An 18,742-nucleotide genomic window follows, 5' to 3' on the forward strand; every position below is an offset into this window, starting at 1 on the left:
AAAAAAAAAAAAAAAAAAAAAAAAAAAGAATGGGACACAAGAGCACACTTGCTCTTTCAAAGGACCTGGGTTTGGCTTCAACCAACCACATAACAGCTCACACCCTCCTGGAATTCCAGCTCCAAGGGCTCTAAAACCTTGAGTCCCCCTTCAGGCACCAGGAACACATAACCAGGAACACATATGGTCCACATACATACGTGCAGGCAACATGGTCATACACATAAAGTAAAAGGAAACTTTAAATGTCTTTAAAAGTAACAGTATCTGAACAAGATAGACAGTACCATAACTTCAATAACCAACAAAGTAACCACTCATTGGAAAGAACAAAGTATCAGCACTCAGAACAACAAGGTAACCACTCAACGGAGAGAACAAAGTATCAGCACTCAGAACAATGTATGGGTGCTGCTACTCAAGCATAAGGCCCAGGACGTACCCACTATTAACATCAAGGCTGGGTGTGCTGGCGAACACTGTACTTCCAGGAGTCTCCAAACATTAATTACAGATAAGCACCACCATGCCCATTTCTTGATTCTATTACTTGCCTAAATTATCCAACTACTTCTGCTGCATATGACATCACAGAAGGAAAGATACAGACAAGGCAACTCAGTATCTCTTCCTCTTGGTCTCTCCTTACTCACTTGAAGTTGTAGGTAGAATTCTGAGAGAGTATGTGTATCTTAAGAAGTAAACTGGGGGGGCTGGAGAGATGGCTCAATGGTTAAGAGCACTGGCTGTTCTTCCAGAGGACTGGGTTCCATTCCCAGCAACCACATGGCAGCTCACAACTGTCTGTAACTCCAGTTCCAGAGATCTGACATCCTCTCCTAATCAACTCTGACCTCTATGTGCTCATGTACACACATGGCACACATACATATACTCAGGCACACACATACACATAAAAGAATTATTTTTCTATCTGCATTTTCAGTGGGCACTTCTCAGATAATAAAAAATGGCAAAATTCAAGAGAATGATCTAAATTTTTAATTACTCTTTCTAAATATTTTCTATCTGCATTTTTAATGAGCACTGCACAAGTGTAAAGAACGCCAAAGTTCATGTGAAGATCTACATTTTTAGCTATTCTTTTCTTCAAATAATATTAAATGATGTTTTAAGAAATATGATTTATCAAGAGAGAGACCATACAGGAAAGAGAAAGGCTGGGTATTTTAGGGCCTTTGACAGCTCTCATTTCCTGTTCTTAGAGTAAGAGGGTCACACAATGATGTAGGCACCCTGCCAACACACAATCTTTTCTTGTCAGGACTTCTAATGAGTGAATCAAAATCATGATGGCTTAGGAAACAGCCGTTCTACAACAGTTGCTACTACATCTGATTTTCTTTTCAGGCTTCAGGACCATAAAACTTCATTAGTATCCAAATTAAAATATAATAAAAAACTGGAGACCAATTTTTTTTTTAGTTTTTTTTTTTAAGTTTTTCGAGACAGGGTTTCTCTGTAGCTTTGGAGCCTGTCCTGGCGCTAGCTCTTGTAGACCAGGCTGGCCTAGAACTCACAGAGATCCGCCTGCCTCTGTCTCCCGAGTGCTGAGATTAAAGGCATGCGCCACCACTGCCCCACTGCCCGGCTTGGAGACCAATGTTTTAAATGAAGTTCAAAAAGTATCCAGATGGTCTAGCAGCAAGGAAAAGAAACAGTCTTTAACACGACTTGAATCACAATAGGTTTTTTTCCTACTTTATTAATGTTGTTATAGTAAAATACTGACCAGAAGGTCATACAGACAGTTCTGTGAAACATGCAATATAAAATCAAGTTGTTTTTAAAAATATAAAAAAATTAAATATATATAAATGGGCTAGAAAGATGGCTAAACATTTAAGAGCACTGGCTGATCTTCCCAGAGGCCTTGAGTTCAATTCCCAGCAACCACGTGGTGGCTCACAGCCATCTATAATGGGTATAATGGGATCTGATGACTTCTGTCATGCAGGCATACATGCAAATAGAGCATTCATATGCGTAAAATACACTACATATTTTTTAAAAACTAGATTATAAGTGTGTGTGCTCACGCCTGTGTGTGCAGATGTTTTGTAGAGAAGGAAAGGAACATAGAATTCAGTTACAAAGTGTGGCAGGAAACAGTCAATAACTGGTAAGTGTTTGAGGTGGTTAACGGTTACTGTGCCAATTAATTTGATCAATCATTCTAAACTTTAAACAGTACAAATCATAGGGCCACTCTGTACCTCATATATACAATTAAAATACGTCAGCATCTAATAGGGATTTCTGAAAAATTAACTCAGGATATGGTTAAGCCTCTCTCCTAGCTTCTCCTGGCTTGCTGGAAATCTCTGGTGTTCAGTGATTAAGATATCAGTTTACACCCTCAAAGCTGTCCAAATTACCCTTTTTTAAAATACATGTTTTGGCCAGGTAGCACACGCCTTTAATACCAGCACTTGGGAGGCAGATGCAGGAAGAAGCAGATCTCTGAGTTCCAGGACAGCCTGGTCTACACAGTGAGTTCAGTTCAGAATCCCTCAGAGTGCTGGGATTAAAGGTGTGAGCCACCACCATCTAGCTTTAATATATATATAAGTGTGTGAGTTTTATGCCTAGGTGTATGTGTGCACACTGTGCACGTGCCTGATGCCAGCACAGATCACACATAAGTATCAGATTCTCCAGAACTGTAGTTTCAAATGGCTGTGAATGACTCTGTGGATGCTAGGAACTAATCTAGATCAAGTATTCTTAATCACTGAGCCATCTCTCCAAGCCTAAGAAGTCACTTTTCATATTATGCCAAAATTGGACAAGCACCAATTTCTTAAAAGTTATGCAGCAGAATCAGAAAACATGTAAGCTCTTCATATTGTCTATACATGGTTCCTAGAACATCTGTAGAGGTGAGCTGAGAAAGCAAGACCCACACTGAGCAGGGGCAGCACCATCCCTGGAGCTGGGACCCTAGACTGGATTAAAGGGGGAAATGGAAAAGGCCGGGTCAGCACTAACATTCCCTTCTCAGCTTCATGAGCTACCTAGATCAGGGGTTCTCAACCTAAGGGTCTTGACTACTTTGTCACACAGCAGAAACCCTTGTAGCGGCAGAAATACTTGTAGCTCTCATTGTGCAGTACAAAACACTAAAAAGATTAACAATGAAAGGACTGTTAAATTTAATAAAATTAAATTTTACTGCTTCTTCTAAGGATATTCATTAGTAAACCTGTTTTGTTTGTTTTGTTTTTCAAGACAGGGCTTCTCTGTGTTACCCTGGCTGTCCTGGAACTCACTCTATAGACCAGGCTGTCTCTAACTCAGAGAGCTACTTGCCTTGGCTTCCTGGGTGCTGGGATTAAAGATGTGCGCCACCAACAACCAGCTCAAACTGGCATTTAAAAAATGCAGTTCTCAGACTCAAAGAACACAAAGTAAATTCAAAGTTTGGTCTTGATAAGATGCCAGCTGTGTCTTTAGTATAAACTATCAACATAGTGAAATAAACAATGTTTATTTTAAAATAACATCTTAGAACTATCAAGAAATATGTTTGACCACTCTCATTTCCCTAAAAAAGTCTCAGAGTATATCCACCCCACCTTAGGGACCCATGCAGAGAGAAAAATAAAACACATGAATATCTACAGAGAAACCCTGTCTCGAAAAACCAAAACCAAAAAAAAAAAAAAAAAAAAAAAGTTTCTCTGTAGCCTTAGAGCCTGTCCTGGAACTAGCTCTTATAGAGAACAGGCTGGCTTCAAACTCCTGCCTCTGCCTCCCAAATGCTGGGATTAAAGGTGTGAGCCACCACAGCCAGGCAAATTTCTATTTCTTTAAAATAGAAAAAAAAAAAAAAGTATTAGTCTGTTTAAAAATACATGGGAAAGTGCCAGGAGCTGGCAGACCATGCCTTTAGTCCCAACACTGGGGGTGGGTGTTGGGGTAGAGGAAGGTGGATCTCTGAGTCTGAGGCCAGCCTGGTCTATAGAATGAGGACCAGGACAGCCAGGGCTAAACAGAAAACCATGTCTTGAAAAGCTAAAAGGTGGCAGTGCGGGCGCGGGGTCGCGCTGAGCGGGGAACCTGGCTGTGGCGCGATGACCACGCTCAGGGCCTTCACCTGCGACGACCTGTTCCGCTTCAACAACATTAACTTGGATCCTCTTACAGAAACTTATGGGATTCCTTTTTACTTACAGTACCTTGCCCACTGGCCAGAGTATTTCATCGTCGCAGAGGCTCCTGGTGGAGAACTAATGGGCTATATTATGGGCAAAGCAGAAGGCTCGGTAGCTAGGGAAGAGTGGCATGGACATGTCACAGCTCTGTCTGTCGCCCCCGAATTCCGCCGTCTTGGCTGCTAAACTTATGGAGTTACTAGAGGAGATTTCAGAAAGAAAAGGTGGATTTTTTGTTGATCTCTTTGTAAGTGTCCAATCAAGTTGCAGTCAACATGTACAAGCAGTTGGGTTATAGTGTCTACAGGACAGTCATAGAGTACTACTCAGCCAGCAACGGGGAGCCTGATGAGGACGCCTATGATATGAGGAAAGCACTTTCTAGAGACACCGAGAAGAAATCCATCATACCATTACCTCATCCTGTGAGACCTGAGGACATTGAATAACCATAGGCAGTGGTTCTTAGGCAAGTGTTCCAGACAAGTTTGTGGACATATTATTTTCATAGGATGATCTTGGAGCTCTATTAGGAGGAAAGTAATCATTTAGGTCTTAAAGACTTCATGAAAATACAGGCTATAAACTTCAAATCTCATCGATCCAATGAGCATACATGTTCAAACTGTTTGCCATAGTAAAATTCAATCAAGGCAGCTAAGTCAGAAGGACGCGTTCCACTATCATGGTTGACCGTATGCAGTACATGCCAAGGAAAGACTCCCTCCATCCTCCTCCTAAATCCTGTGCCTGAGAACCACTGCTGCACATATATAAATATATATATATTATTTTGTATTGAACTCTTAATTGAAGCTTTAAAAGCATATATGAAATGTATAAATCTGAGATGTATAGTAAAACACATTGTTGACTATGAAAAAAAAAGCTAAAAGGAAAAGAAAAAAAAACTACACAGGAAAACTAAACAAGTTTAACTATCAGTATTGTTTCTTGCTAACAGAAGTAACAGAATGCTATTATAGAACCAGAGAGCTTAGGAGTACTAAATTATTCTAAAAGTTAGCTAAACCTACTTGATACAATAAAAATCTGTGTCTGCTATTCATTGTCCCCCATTCTCCACCTCATTCTCTTTCTCTCGGCTGCTCTTCTTAGGTCTCAAGGAAGTGTGGGGTTTTGACCAAGTGAATGTCTGGCTACAATCCAGCATTAGCTTAATGAAGTCCTGGCAACAGGACTGCTGGGCATTATAGACTTTGCCTAAAATAGGCAGGATGCGCAGGCAACACTGTGCAAACAACAAAGCTCTTTACAAAAGCGTCCCAAGTCTTTTTTTGCTACGTGTTCATTTAAAAAATTTCCCAGCATTTAGGATTTACTACATCATAATCACAGAGCAGTACACTGTATAGACTCCTTAGATAGATACTGAGGAGTGATGCAGAGCAGGGCTATACAGAAGTTGTATTTCCATTTTTTGAGGACCCTCTACCCTGACTACTACAGTAGCCATACCAGTTTCCATTCCCACCAGTGTTGGGGGCTGTGGACCCCCAGACCCTGAATTTCCTGTGACCCCTTGCCTGCAGGAGTAAAGAACCTGTTATGCTTGCAGCTACTCTGAGCAAACAATTTGTTTTCCTGTGTTTGCAGCTGTTGAGCACAAGACCCTCAGGAGATCCTGATGGCAGGGAAGTGGTTTCTGGTGGGCTTGCAGCTGAGAGTGCATGGCCACTGGTCAAGGAGATCCTATATGAGCTGCCCCAGAACACAATAAAGTTGGCTTCAAGGATGACCCATGTCTCTGTCGTGTGTGTGTGTGTTTCAATCTCTAGGCATCTTGGGGAATTCAAGGATGACCCATGTCTCTGTCGTGTGTGTGTGTGTGTGTGTGTGTGTGTGTGTGTGTGTTTCAATCTCTAGCCCCCTGCCCAGCTCGCGAACCATACCGTAGCCTGGAGAGCACAGAGTGGAGTTTGTGTTACATACCAGTAATACATAAGGGTTCCTTTCTCCCCACATCCTTATCAGTATTTCTTATCATTTGTTTTATTGTTAACGGTCATGCTAACTGGGGCAAGATGGAATCATAAAGCAGTTTTTTTGTTTAGTTGCTTTTTAAAGACAGGGTTTCTCTGTGTAGCTCTTGCTATCCTGGATTCACTCTGTAGACCAGGCTGGCCTCAAGCTGAGAAATCTGACTGCCTCTACCTCTGGAGTGCAAGGATCAAAGGTGTGCACCACCAAGCCTGGTTTTAGACAGTCAGGGTTAGAGACCTATTATTTCAAAAATAAATCAATATAAAGGTGTGTGTGTGTGTGTAAAATAAGCTCTAAGAGGTAAGACATGGCTTAATTTACTCATTATAACGTATGTTCTACTTCATTTTTTACCCTTTAATGGGGTTTGTTGGAGTTTTTGTTGTGAGGTTTTGTTTTTGTTTTCTTGTTTTTTTTCCAGACAGGGTTTCTTTGTGTAGCTTTAGCTGTCCTGGAACTTGCTGTGTAGACCAGGTTGGCCTCGAACTCATAAAGATCCGTCTGCCTCTGCAAAGTGCAGACATTAAAAGGTATGTGCCACCACAACCTTGCCAAGTTTTTATCTTTAATCTCATCTCACATTTCAACATATTTGAAAATGAGATTTGTCTTTTTTTCTTTTAATTACTCTGCCACCCAAGTGCTGGGACTAATTGCATGTGGCACCACACCCTGCAGGATTAGTTTTACAATCACTAAGGTTTCATAATCTAATTGACAATATTCTTTCTTAGTGATGCTTTTGGTTTGGTTTGGTTTTAATTTGAGATAGGGTCTCACTATGAAGCTCTCGCTGGCTAGAACTCGCTATGTAGACCATGTTGGAACTCAGAGAGCACTTGCCTCTGCCTACTGATTACTGGAATTAAAGGGATGTACCATTATGCCCAGATTTTAGTGGTGACTTCTAAAATCTTTAATGAAGCCAGGCGGTGGTGGCGTATACCTTTAGTCCCAGCACTTGGGAGGCAAAATCTCAAAGCATTTCAGAGCAACTGAGCTAACATATGCCAGCCCCTCAGTTCATCCTATTTACATTTTACAATCATGTATTTCCTCGGTGTTTGTCCCAGTGCCTTCTCCTGGCTGCTCTTCCAAAGAACTCCATAACCAAACCAGTTCCTTCGCCAAGCCTTAAGGAAATTTTAAGCCCTTATCAGTACCTGTCCAGTCACAATGACTTCTACAATATCTATACTGTTATGATCATTTTATTACTGCCTATAAGCATTCGGTACATTTTATTACATTTTATATTTTGGTTGTTCTAGTTAGGATTACTATCGCTGTGATGAAACACCACAGCCAAAAGCAACTTGTGGAGGAAAGAGTTTCTTTGGTTTACATACCCAGAGTCACAGCCCACTGAGGGGAGCCAAGGCAGGAACCTGGAAGCAGTAGCTGATACAGAGGCCATGGAGGAGGCTTGCTCCTCATGACTTACACAGCCTGATTTCTTAGAGAACCTAGGACCACCGGCCCAGGGATGGCACCACCACGATGGGCTTGGCCCTTCTCCATCAATCTCCAATAAGAAAATATCCAACGGCCAGATCTCAAGGAGACATTTTCTCAATTGAGGTCCCTGCCTTCCAGATAACTCAAGTTTGTGTCAAGCTGACCTAAAACTAGCCAACACGGTTCTCCAGTTATTCACTGAGAGATGGGGCTCTGGCTGTTGCTTAGGTTGGTCTCAAACTCATGGGTGACCCTCACTCAACCTTAGCTCCCCTAGCAGCTGGGACCATAGGCATGTGCCAAACCTGGATACTTTAACCCATAACTTAGCAGCTGAACACATATCAAATATTGGAATCACAGCCCACACTTCTGTATGCTAACACTCGTATATGACTGCACATGATAGATATTTAATGAATATGATGAATGAAAACAACTGATGAAATAGAACTGTCAAACCAAATAGTACGTAATTTGAAGTGATTAATTTATCCTAACTTGCTAAATTTACAGAGAAAACAATTCACAGAATGTAAACATTAAAGGCACCTCAGTATGATCAATTCTGTCTTATAAAATGAAAATGTATTGAGAGGAAATATAAGAATCGAAATTTGGAAACTAGGTGTCGTAGATTACTTTAAGGTGTGTTAGTTTTGTTTATGCTCTGGGACATTTGTTTAATGATGAAAAGATGTGTTTGATTAAATAAAATTCACCTGTGGTCAGGAGGCTGCAGCAGCAGCTAGCTGATAGGAAGTAGGGAGGAGTCAGGTGGGGAAGGGTCTATAAAGAGGGACGAGAAAAGCACGAGGACTTCATGGGGGACGTGAGGAGCGGAGCTGCTTGCTATTCAGCCTCTCTGGGAAGCAGGATTCTACCTCAACTTCTGGATCTTAATAGGTTAAGTTCTTTTAGTCGTTTTGAAAGAGTCAGTGCCTGAGAGAACAGAATTTCTTCGGGCTGCGGGTAGCGGCGGAGTTGCAGTTGCTGACCAGGATAGCCACAGTTTAAAAGGCAAACATTAAAAAGGACAACAACTGGGCATGGCGGCTAACAACGGTAAACCCAGCACACGGACAGTAAAAACAGCCTTGGCTACACAGTTGGTGCCATGTAACCATGGGCTATATAAGGGGCCCTGTCTTCCAGCCCCCCAAAAAGAAATGTGAGCTCAAGCTATAACCCAGTGAAGGAGCATTTGCCTGACATGGGTAAGGCCCTGAATTATATACTAGCAACAGAGAAATTAGCAACGAGAAACTTTTTGAAGTTTTTCGGGATTTTTTTCCTTCGGTTTGGTTTGGTTTTCGAGACAGGGTTTCTCTATGTAGCCCTGGCTGTCATGGAACTCGCTCTGTAGACCAGGCTGGCCTAGAACTCAGAGATCCACCAGCATCTGTCTCCCAAGTGCTGTGCTGGGAAAAAGTTTTAAAATTAAGTCAAAATATTCCTAGGTTGAAAAAGTTCTGCTACATCCCAGGAATTTCTATGCCTAAATATCTGTATATGTGAAGAAAAAAAAAAAGTAGCAAAGTTTATAATAACTACATGAAACAAAATATTTAGCACAATACCTCTAACTAGAAAGTCTGCAACAAATAACTGTCAAGTAAATTAGATACTGTTAAAAAGTATATGTATGCCATTCAGGAATACTGACATTAAGTTTTATCTGTGGAATCTACATGGTGAAAGAAGAGAACTCCCAAGTTGTCCTCTGACCTCCACACATGTTCATGCACACACAAATAAATGATAATAAAAAGTTGGGCAGTGGTGGCACACGCCTTTAATCCCAGCACTTGGGAGGCAGAGGCAGGCAGATCTCAGTGAGTTCAAGGCCAGCTTGGTCTAAAAAGTGAGTTCTAGGATAGTCAAGACTGTTACACAGAGAAACTCTGTCTTGAAAAACCAAAAGAAAAGGATAAAACTCAGCCTGCACTGTACTTGACACACAGCAGACACTCAAAATGTGGACGTTCCCACTGATAAATAGCAATTATCTCACTTGGCTAGTTATTCTCCACAGTATCTAATACACAAGTATCTTGTAGGTGTTGGGGTTATTTTTTGTAAATCCTTTACAAAACTCGTTCCTTTAAACAACGAAACATTCGTTTGCTATAGAAATCCACTGCTTCTCCAACATAATTCTCATGCCAATTGCTGAGGACATGACTCAGCTGAATCTCACAGGACTCTCTCAGCACCTTAACAAAAAGATGTCATGTTCTAAACAACAATGCTATAATTAGTGGCCTAAATAAGTCAAATAGGCTGGGAAGATTTCAAGAATCTGCTCATCTGATTTACAAGATGAAGAATGCAGACCAACAGGGCACCCTTTTGTAATTCAGTACCAGTGCTTGTTTACTTCCTTTTGATACTGGTATTTACCTCATTCGGATTCTCCTTCATCTGCAGTTGTATGCTCTCAGTGACGTCCCCAAGCTAGACACACTGGTGTACATCTACAATCAAGTACGTGGGAAGCTAAGAGAACGCACTTAGACGTATTTCATATATCCAGACGTCGTATCTTCAGAATGCTGACACCACCACTCTTGTTCCACTGCCGTTCTCAGTAAGAATTACAGGCTATTGTAAACTACATAGAAAGACCTCAATAAAAAATTAAAAAAGTAATAGTCACAGGACTCTCCAATATCAAAACTACATTTGAAATGTACAAATTCATAAAGCTACAAAGAGGCTAGACGACAAGCTAGGACTAGGTAGAGACCAAGAGATGGGGAAAGTCTACTAGATTCTTAAAGCTCAACTTACACCAGAGACAATCCTTCTTTACCATGATGAGGATGGAACCAAGGGCCCATGTCCCTTCTCTTTAGCTAAAAGAAAAAAAGCAACCTGATATCTTTTATGTTTAATTTAAATTATGTGTTTGAGTGTTGTGGTAGTTTGAATATAAGCTCACAAGGAGTGGCAGTATAGGAGGTGTGGCTTTGTTGGAGTAGGTACATAACTCTGAAGGAAGTGTGTTACTGTGGGGGCATGTAAATGGAGACTACGTATTTATTTCCCCGGCTGCCCAAACCCAAATAATCAACAGAAACTGTATTAATTACAACACTGTTTGGCCAATGGTTCATGCATATTTCTAGCTAGCTGTTACATCTTAAATTTACCCATTTCAATTAATCTGTGTAGCACCATGAGATAGGTATGTGTCTTTCTCCTTCAGCAGCTCCATGGCGTCTTTGACTCCACCTACGCTCTCTATACTCTTCTAGCCTGGCTATATTCTGCCCTGCTATAGGCCAAAGCAGCTTTATTCATTAACCAATAAGAGCAACACATATACAGAAGGACACCCCACATCAGGGGCAGGCTTTGAGGTCTCACATATGCTCAATATACCATCCAGTAGACACACCACTTCCTGTTGCCTCCAGGATATAGGGCTCTAGCTACCTCTCCAGGACCATGTCAGCCTGCACACCACCACGTCCCTCCATGATAATAATGGAAAAGCTCTGAAACCATGAGCTGCCACCTCAATTAAACGTTTTCCTTCATAAGAGTTGCTGTGCGCATGGTGTCTCTTCACAGCAATAAAAATCCCTAACTAAGACAAGTGTTTGGCCTCCGCTTATGTGTGTGTGCCTGGTGCCTTTGGAGGCCAGTCGGGGGCCCTGGATTCCCTGGAACTGGATTTGCAGATGGTTGTAAGGTCCATGCAAGGGCTGGGGACAGAACCTGGGTCCTTTGTTAGAGCAGCCAGTGCTCTTAACCACTAAAACGTCTCTCCAGTCCCCAACCCAATCTTTTGCTTTTAAAAGAATGACTGAGCAAGAGTGGTGGCTTCTCAGAAATCTCAGTATAAAACAAAGACAAACAATGATTCCTAGAGAGTAGCTGTATAATCGGGAAAAGGTTAGTGCTAAAAGAAAGTAAATTTATAAATTAACGATCTTCATAACACATGGGTTTTGGCCAAAGGACAAAAACAACTCAAAAGCATCGCCACTGAACTGGGTTAATCTTGCCTTCTTATCACAGCAACACTGCTTTTGGTGCAGTCACTAAATATAAATTACTCTTCATACTAGACCGGTCCCTAGGGGTTCTAATCACTATGAACACATGGAAACATCATAAACACATCCTCAACTAGATGATGTCATCATCAAACTCCTACTCTGTTGTTTTCCACAACTGAAGCTTCCCGTCTTCAAGGGAAGGAAGGTTTTATACACAGACATTTGAACACTACAAATGAAAACAAAATCTCAAATATCTCCTATAATTTGTAGCAAAATGAGAGACTACAACTGAGACAATTCAGTCGATTAATTATTCTTTAATAACTAAATGTAAAATTTTAAGTATTTAAAATATTTTTGATTGTTTGGGGGGGTTGTTTATTTTAAATGCATGGGAGTTTTTAGTTTGGTTTGGTTTTGACTTTTCAAGACAGAGTTTCTCTGTGTGGCCCTGGCTGTCCTGGAACTCCCTCTGTAAACCACTGCCTTGCAGGGCTGGGATTAAAGGCACTGACCACCACTGTCCAGCTTAAATGTATGTTCCTACATAGTCCAGGCCCTGAATTTACTATGCAGCCTGGGATGACACTGAAAATCTGGCCCTCCTGATGTTCCTCCCCAGATTCCTGCCCACCACAGTTTGCACAGTGTTAGGGACTGAGCCCCAAGTTTTCCTACACACTAAGGGAGCTACAATGACAGCACATTCAAGTTTTTTGTTTACTTGGTTGGGAACAGTCAGCACTTTTTGAGACTCAGTTTCATTAAGTTTCCCACGGTGGCCTTGACTTCCCAAGTGCTAAGATTATAGGCCACCACAAGCGGTTTCTAAGTCATTTTATACATTCAGGGTAACACTGTATGTTATATGAATGTCTTGCTTTGGAGCAATAAAGTCCTGACCTTAATCTCAAGTCTTCCACTCAGTCAGTGTACTTGTCCACAGAAAGAACAATAATAATAATAGTGGTTTTTTTTTAAAGATTTATTTATTTTGTACACAGAGTGTTCAGCCTCCATGCCTGCAGGCCAGAAGAGGGCACCAGATCTCATTACAGATGGTTGTGAGCCACCATGTGGTTGCTGGGAATTGAACTCAGGACGTCCGGAAGAGCAGTCAGTGCTCTTAACCTCTGAGCCATCTCTCCAGCCCAGTAATAGTGTTTTGAGAGCTCCAATGCAAAGCTCTTAGCCAGATGCTTTAGACCCTGGGTTCAAAGCTAAGCCATACGCACACAGGAAAAGAAAACAGAAAAATAATATTGCTCAGTGTTTAAGGGACAGTGAGATAACAGATATAAATATAAAAAGAACTTAAATATACTGAACACTCAAGAAATGCTGGGGCTGGAGAGATGGCTAAGAGCACTTGCTGCTCTTACAGGACCTTAGCTCAGTTCCCAGCACCCAGAAGGTGACTCCAGTTCCATGGGATCCAACACCTTCTTTTGGCCTCCAAGGGCACCAGGCATACATGTGGTACACATACATACATGCCGACAAGATGTTCATACATATAAAACATAACAAAAATCTTTAAAAAAAAGTTTGAGCAAAATCAGCCTGGTCTACAGAGCAAGTTCCAGGACAGCCGAGGTTACACAGAGGAACCTTGTTTCAAAAAACAAAACAAACAACTGTTTGTGATTCTTCCCTTACTCCCTCAGCACACAGATTTACTCATTAACTGTAGCCACTGTCAAATGATATAGTATAAGGCAACTCAAAAACCTTTTCTAAAACACCTAACTTTCTGAACTTTTCTCTGTAAAAGTTAAAAGCAGGATTAAAGTTGAGCGAGAGAGAAACTGGTTCATGACGTCATCAACAGTAGGGCTAGATCACCTTAGGGTGTTTTGTAAAGTGAACTATGTAACCCAGATGACCTTGGGGTTCAGAGCCTCTTACTCCCCTTTCCAAGGGCTGGAATTACAGGCTTTACCATCATACCGTGTTTTTTACATGTATTTGAAATGACTTATGAGTGTTATTTCAAGTGACATGGAGAGGTACTGGAGGAATTAAAGAAATGTCATGAGTTCCACGGGGCCTGGTGATGCAGGTCTATAATCCTAACTACTGGGGAGGCTGAGGCAGGAGGATCTCTGTGAGTTCGAGACCACCCTGGTCTACAAGAGCTAGTTCCAGGACAGGCTCCAAAACCACAGAGAAACCCTGTCTCAAAAAAAACAAACAAACAAAAAAAAAACAAAAAAAAAGTAAATGGGACTGAAGACAGCTCAGTGGAACAGCACCAGCCTCGCACAGGCAACCCTAGAACCACGAAGAAAGGGGGACATGAGAAGGGTCGCCAGGCTACGATGTTAAAATAGTACAGTAAGTGTTGACAGTGACAGGGAAGAAGACTGGTGAAACTTTACACAGGGTAAGACGGTGGTGGTGTCTGGGTAGAGGGGGTAGCGGTGGGACTGGTAAAAAGCAGTCAGAATCCACACACATCATGAAGGCAACCAAGAGGTTTTGACATCATTCATTCATTCATTCATTCATTGAATGAAATGATGAAAAAAGGAAAGATAGTGAGCAAGAGAGGAGGGAGGGAGAGAGGGGGGAGAGAGAAAAAGAGGAGGGGGAGGACATTGCCTATTCGCAGATTAAACAAGTAGAAAAGATAGAATTGTCAATTTGCTGAATGACATAAGTTTACAAGACAAACTAGAACGCACCCCTCAGTTCAGTCCACGGCTGGGGCTGCAGACCTGAGGGGAGGGCACATACATCAAGGACACATGGACTCAGTCTCCAATATCAAAAAATAAGTGAGTTTTAGCTTCTAGATGCCAACTAACGTGACACACACCAAAATCCCATAATTCAGGAGGCTGAGGGAGGAGTTCTGGGCAGCATGGGCTACATAGTAAAACCTGGCCTTAAATAAATTATAATTCAGGTTACAGATTCATTATAAAAACTAGGTTTGGAAGTTACACATGTGCATACATCGGTATGTCATGCACAGTATAACTTTAAATGGTTGCATGGAAAACATTTAAATCAAAATGAAGATATGCAAAGAGAAGTTTGGGGTAGTACCTACCCTTGAGTGAGGTCCTGGGTTCCATGTTCAGTTCTGGGGTGGGGGAAGAGTATGATATTCAAAAAGTCTCATGTCTAGCAGGTAGAGGTGGCGCATGCCTATAACCCTAGCACTCAGGAGGCAGAGGCAAGCAGATCTCTGTGAGCTCGAGGCCAGCCTGGTCTACAAGAGCTGCTCCAAAGCTACAGAGAAACCCTGCCTCAAAAAAATAAATAAATAAAAATAAAAAAGGCTCATATCTTGGTAAAGACTGTGATTTTTTTCCTACTATTCTTTCTTTCTGATATTTTCTAATATTTCTGAAATGAGTATGTGTAGTTTTTCACAAATTTTTATTTTGAAGTAGTTTTCGTTTTACAGCAAATTTTAAAAGTAGTGTAGAGATTGTGAGGCGGTGGTGGCGCTTGCCTAGCATGTGTAAGCATGTGGTTTGAACACACAGTAGCAAGATTGGGGAAATGCTTGCTGAGCAAGCCTGTAGACCTGAGTGTGACTCCTGTAACTCACGAACAGAAAGAAAGGTAACATTCCAGGCTTAATCAAATACTAGTGAGTATTATAGCCTTTAACAGCCCTAAAATTCAACAGCAACAAAAGTACTGAGCGCTAACTAAAACTCAATGGTGAATTGTAAGAGTCAGAGATGGCTTTGGGTAAAGGTGCTCGCCTCCACGCTCAATCATCTGAGTTCAGTCCCACAGCCCCACATGGTAGAGAACCAACGGCCACAAGTTCTCCTCTGAACTCCATGTCAGCACTCACTGTGATGCAGGTTCCATGAAGTATCAAAATGAAAGAAGTAACTACACCAAGTAACACTCCAGAAAGGATGCAGTAATCCACAAAGACCCTCCTCACTCTGATGGCTTCCCTCGGTTAACCCACCGATGACCGACTCCTCTACACACTTCACATTTCATAATACTCAAGTATATTACTTGTGCTCGGTATAGTGCTAAACAAAACAGGATGCCAAATTGTACCTTTCAAGAGCAGTGCTAACTAATCACATGTTTACCTCTCATCTTGCCAGACATTATTTTTCACTGTTAAAGATTCATAATTCCTTGGCAACACCCTATACTTAAATGCAATTCCTTCTGTGCCCATTGGATGTACTACTCAAAGAACGTTCTATCCTGTATGTGGGTGGTGGTGGTGGTGGTGGTGTTTGGTTGTTGGAGACAGAGCTTCTCTGTGTAGCTCTGACTGTCCTAGGACATGTAAACTCATAATTTACCTGCCTACCTGCCTGCTGGCATTAAAAGCCACCCAATTTACAGTGTGAATATGTACATTTAATAATGCTTAAAATAAGCTGGGTAATAGTAGCTCATGCTTTTTTTTTAAACTTTATTTAACTTTATTTCATGCGCATTGGTATAACGATGTCAGATTCTCTGGAACTGGAGTTACAGACAGCTGCTAGCCACCATGTGGGTGCTGGGAATTGAACCCAGGTCCTCTGGAGGAGCAGTCAGTGCTCTTGACCACTGAGCCATCTCACCAGCCCCTAGCTCATGCTTTTAATCCCAGCATTCAGGAGGCAGAGGCAAGGGCATCTCTGAGTTTGAGGCTTGCCTGGTCTACAGAGTGAGTTCCAGGGCTACACTGAGAAACCCTGTCTCAGGGAAGGGGAAAAAAGTTTAAAATGGCAAATCTTACATATTATGAATATTATAACAAAACCCACTAAATTATATATTTTAAGTGGCTGAATTATATGGTATATAAATAAAAAAACCAGTGAAGCCACATTAAACTATTTGAAGGCCTGGAGAATTGCTCAGTGGTGAGTAGCTTGCCTAGCATGTACAGAATGTCCTCAGTTCACTCTTCAACACTGCTCAAAAAAGCAAAAAACAAAACCACATTAACCTAAGTTTAAATATCAAACCATGTATGTATGTATGTATGTATGTATGTATGTATGTATGTATGTATGTTGGCTCAGGCACATAATCCCAGCACTTGGAAGGCGGAGACAGGAAAATTACTAGTTCTAGGTCAGATTGGGCTACAATGTGACACTCTGTTTCAAAAACAAAAGAAAAAAAAGAAACAGCTTAAAAAATTAACTAGATCTCATTGATTTAAAATGTACCATATTTAAAAGGCTGAGCTGAAACTAACCTTAGCATTATTTACTTTCAATTTAAAGGCTTGGAATTAAAATGACAAAAATAAATAAATAAATAGAATGGCAGACAAGATAGCAGATGAAACCAGGTCTCTCTACACAGCTCCAGTTTCAGGCTGCCCGGGAACTCTTCCTGCCTCTGCCTCCCCAGTGCTGAGTAAAGGTGTCCACGTCCAACCCAGAGGAATTCATCTTTATTAAACTTCTAATTATTTAAAGTACATTTTAAAGTCCTTTCCAAACGTATGTTTTTAGAGCACTCCTTACACATCTGATGTGCACCAATCTTCTATTTTCATTAAAGCATAGCCCTACAGATCCCTTCTTTACACTTTTGTGGGGCTACATCAACATATGCGCTCAACATATGCGCTCAATATAAAAACTTTGTTTGTTTGTTTAAGGGGGATTTTTGAGACAGAGTTTCTCTATGTAGCTTTGGATTCTGTCCTGGAACTCACTATGTAGACCAGGCTGACTTCAAACTCACAGAGATCCGCCTGCCTCTGCCTCCCAAGTGCTGGGATTAAGAGCATGTACCAACACCTTCCTGGCTGTAAAATGTTTTTAAATTATGTTTTTCTCAATGTAATTTGTTACAATTTTAAAATGCCCCAAAATTTCTCCAATCTAAGGTAAATTTGAAATATTGGGGCTGTGGTGTTTCTCAGTAGGATACCGTTTTGCCCAGTATGCAAAAGGACTTATAAAATTTGACCATAGCAATGTAAGAAAAAATACACATAATAAATAGGCAAACATATCATTCAAAGTGCTTATATGCCTACTAATAATTATGTAGGGCCACTGTTTTTACTCATTCAATATGCAAAAACACTACATAAGTATAGTGTCATCTAGACCATGCCCACAGTTCCCAAATGCCAACAAGGGGAATCTGCCCAAAGTAAACAGCAGTAGTAACAGGAAGCAGGAACTCAGGACTTCCAGTTCCAGCTGCACACTTCACTTAGGCATCATTTACTTCGAAGATAATTAAAGCCTAGGAGAGGGAAATCAGCAGGGAGAGGAGAAGCAGCAGAACAGAGTTCCGCAGAAGTCAAAGAGCTGGAAGTGACTAGAGTTGGCCATTAGAAAACTACTGCTCACTCAGTGTTCCCGGCACTAGAAAGGCTGAAGACATGAAGTCCTGGTGGCATCTGCACTGGAAAGCAGCAGAAAGGAAGAAGCGTAGGCTAGGAAGCCAGGAAGTGTTTTCACTGCTCTTTTTACAGAGGGCTTCAGGGGGAGGGGTATTTTAAAAGAGAGAGCAAAAAGATACCCAGAGAAAATAAAAAAAAGAGAGGTAGCAGGAAGAAATTCCAAAATTCTAACAGTCCACCAAGTGCCACCCTTGGTTCAAATAGCATGCACTCTAACCTGTATCTCACAGGCGTCTTTTCTTTGTATCACCCCATTAAGATTTACAAAATAACCACAAACAGTATGCATGACAGATGTCTGCCAGCGGATACTTCAGTTCTCCCTTCTGGATCCTGTCTATCCTAACACTCCTCTACCTATCCTAACACTCCTCTACCTACCCTTCTGGATCCTATCTATCCTAATACTCCTCTACCTACCCTTCTGGATCCTATCTATCCTAATACTCCTCTACCTATCCTTCTGGATCCTGTCTATCCTAACACTCCTCTAACCTACCCTTCTGGATCCTGTCTATCCTAACACTCCTCTACCTATCCTAACACTCCTCTACCTACCCTTCTGGATCCTATCTATCCTAATACTCCTCTACCTACCCTTCTGGATCCTATCTATCCTAATACTCCTCTACCTATCCTTCTGGATCCTGTCTATCCTAACACTCCTCTAACCTACCCTTCTGGATCCTGTCTATCCTAACACTCCTCTACCTATCCTAACACTCCTC

The 18,742-nt window shown here is 41.4% G+C and overlaps 1 protein-coding gene and 1 pseudogene across 2 annotated transcripts in view; one reads left to right on the forward strand and one right to left on the reverse strand.

Moving 5' to 3' along the window:
* Nucleotides 1–18,742, reverse strand: part of Bmpr2 (bone morphogenetic protein receptor type 2) — a 95,559-nt gene that overhangs the window by 72,496 nt on the left and 4,321 nt on the right. The window lies entirely within an intron of this gene.
* LOC126511853 (N-alpha-acetyltransferase 20-like) lies at nt 4,028–4,771 on the forward strand (annotated as a pseudogene).

Source organism: Alexandromys fortis, unplaced genomic scaffold (assembly GCF_014885135.2).
Source record: "Alexandromys fortis isolate MF-2015 unplaced genomic scaffold, M_Fortis_MF-2015_v1.1 scaffold_65, whole genome shotgun sequence".
Lineage (NCBI taxonomy): Eukaryota > Metazoa > Chordata > Mammalia > Rodentia > Cricetidae > Alexandromys > Alexandromys fortis.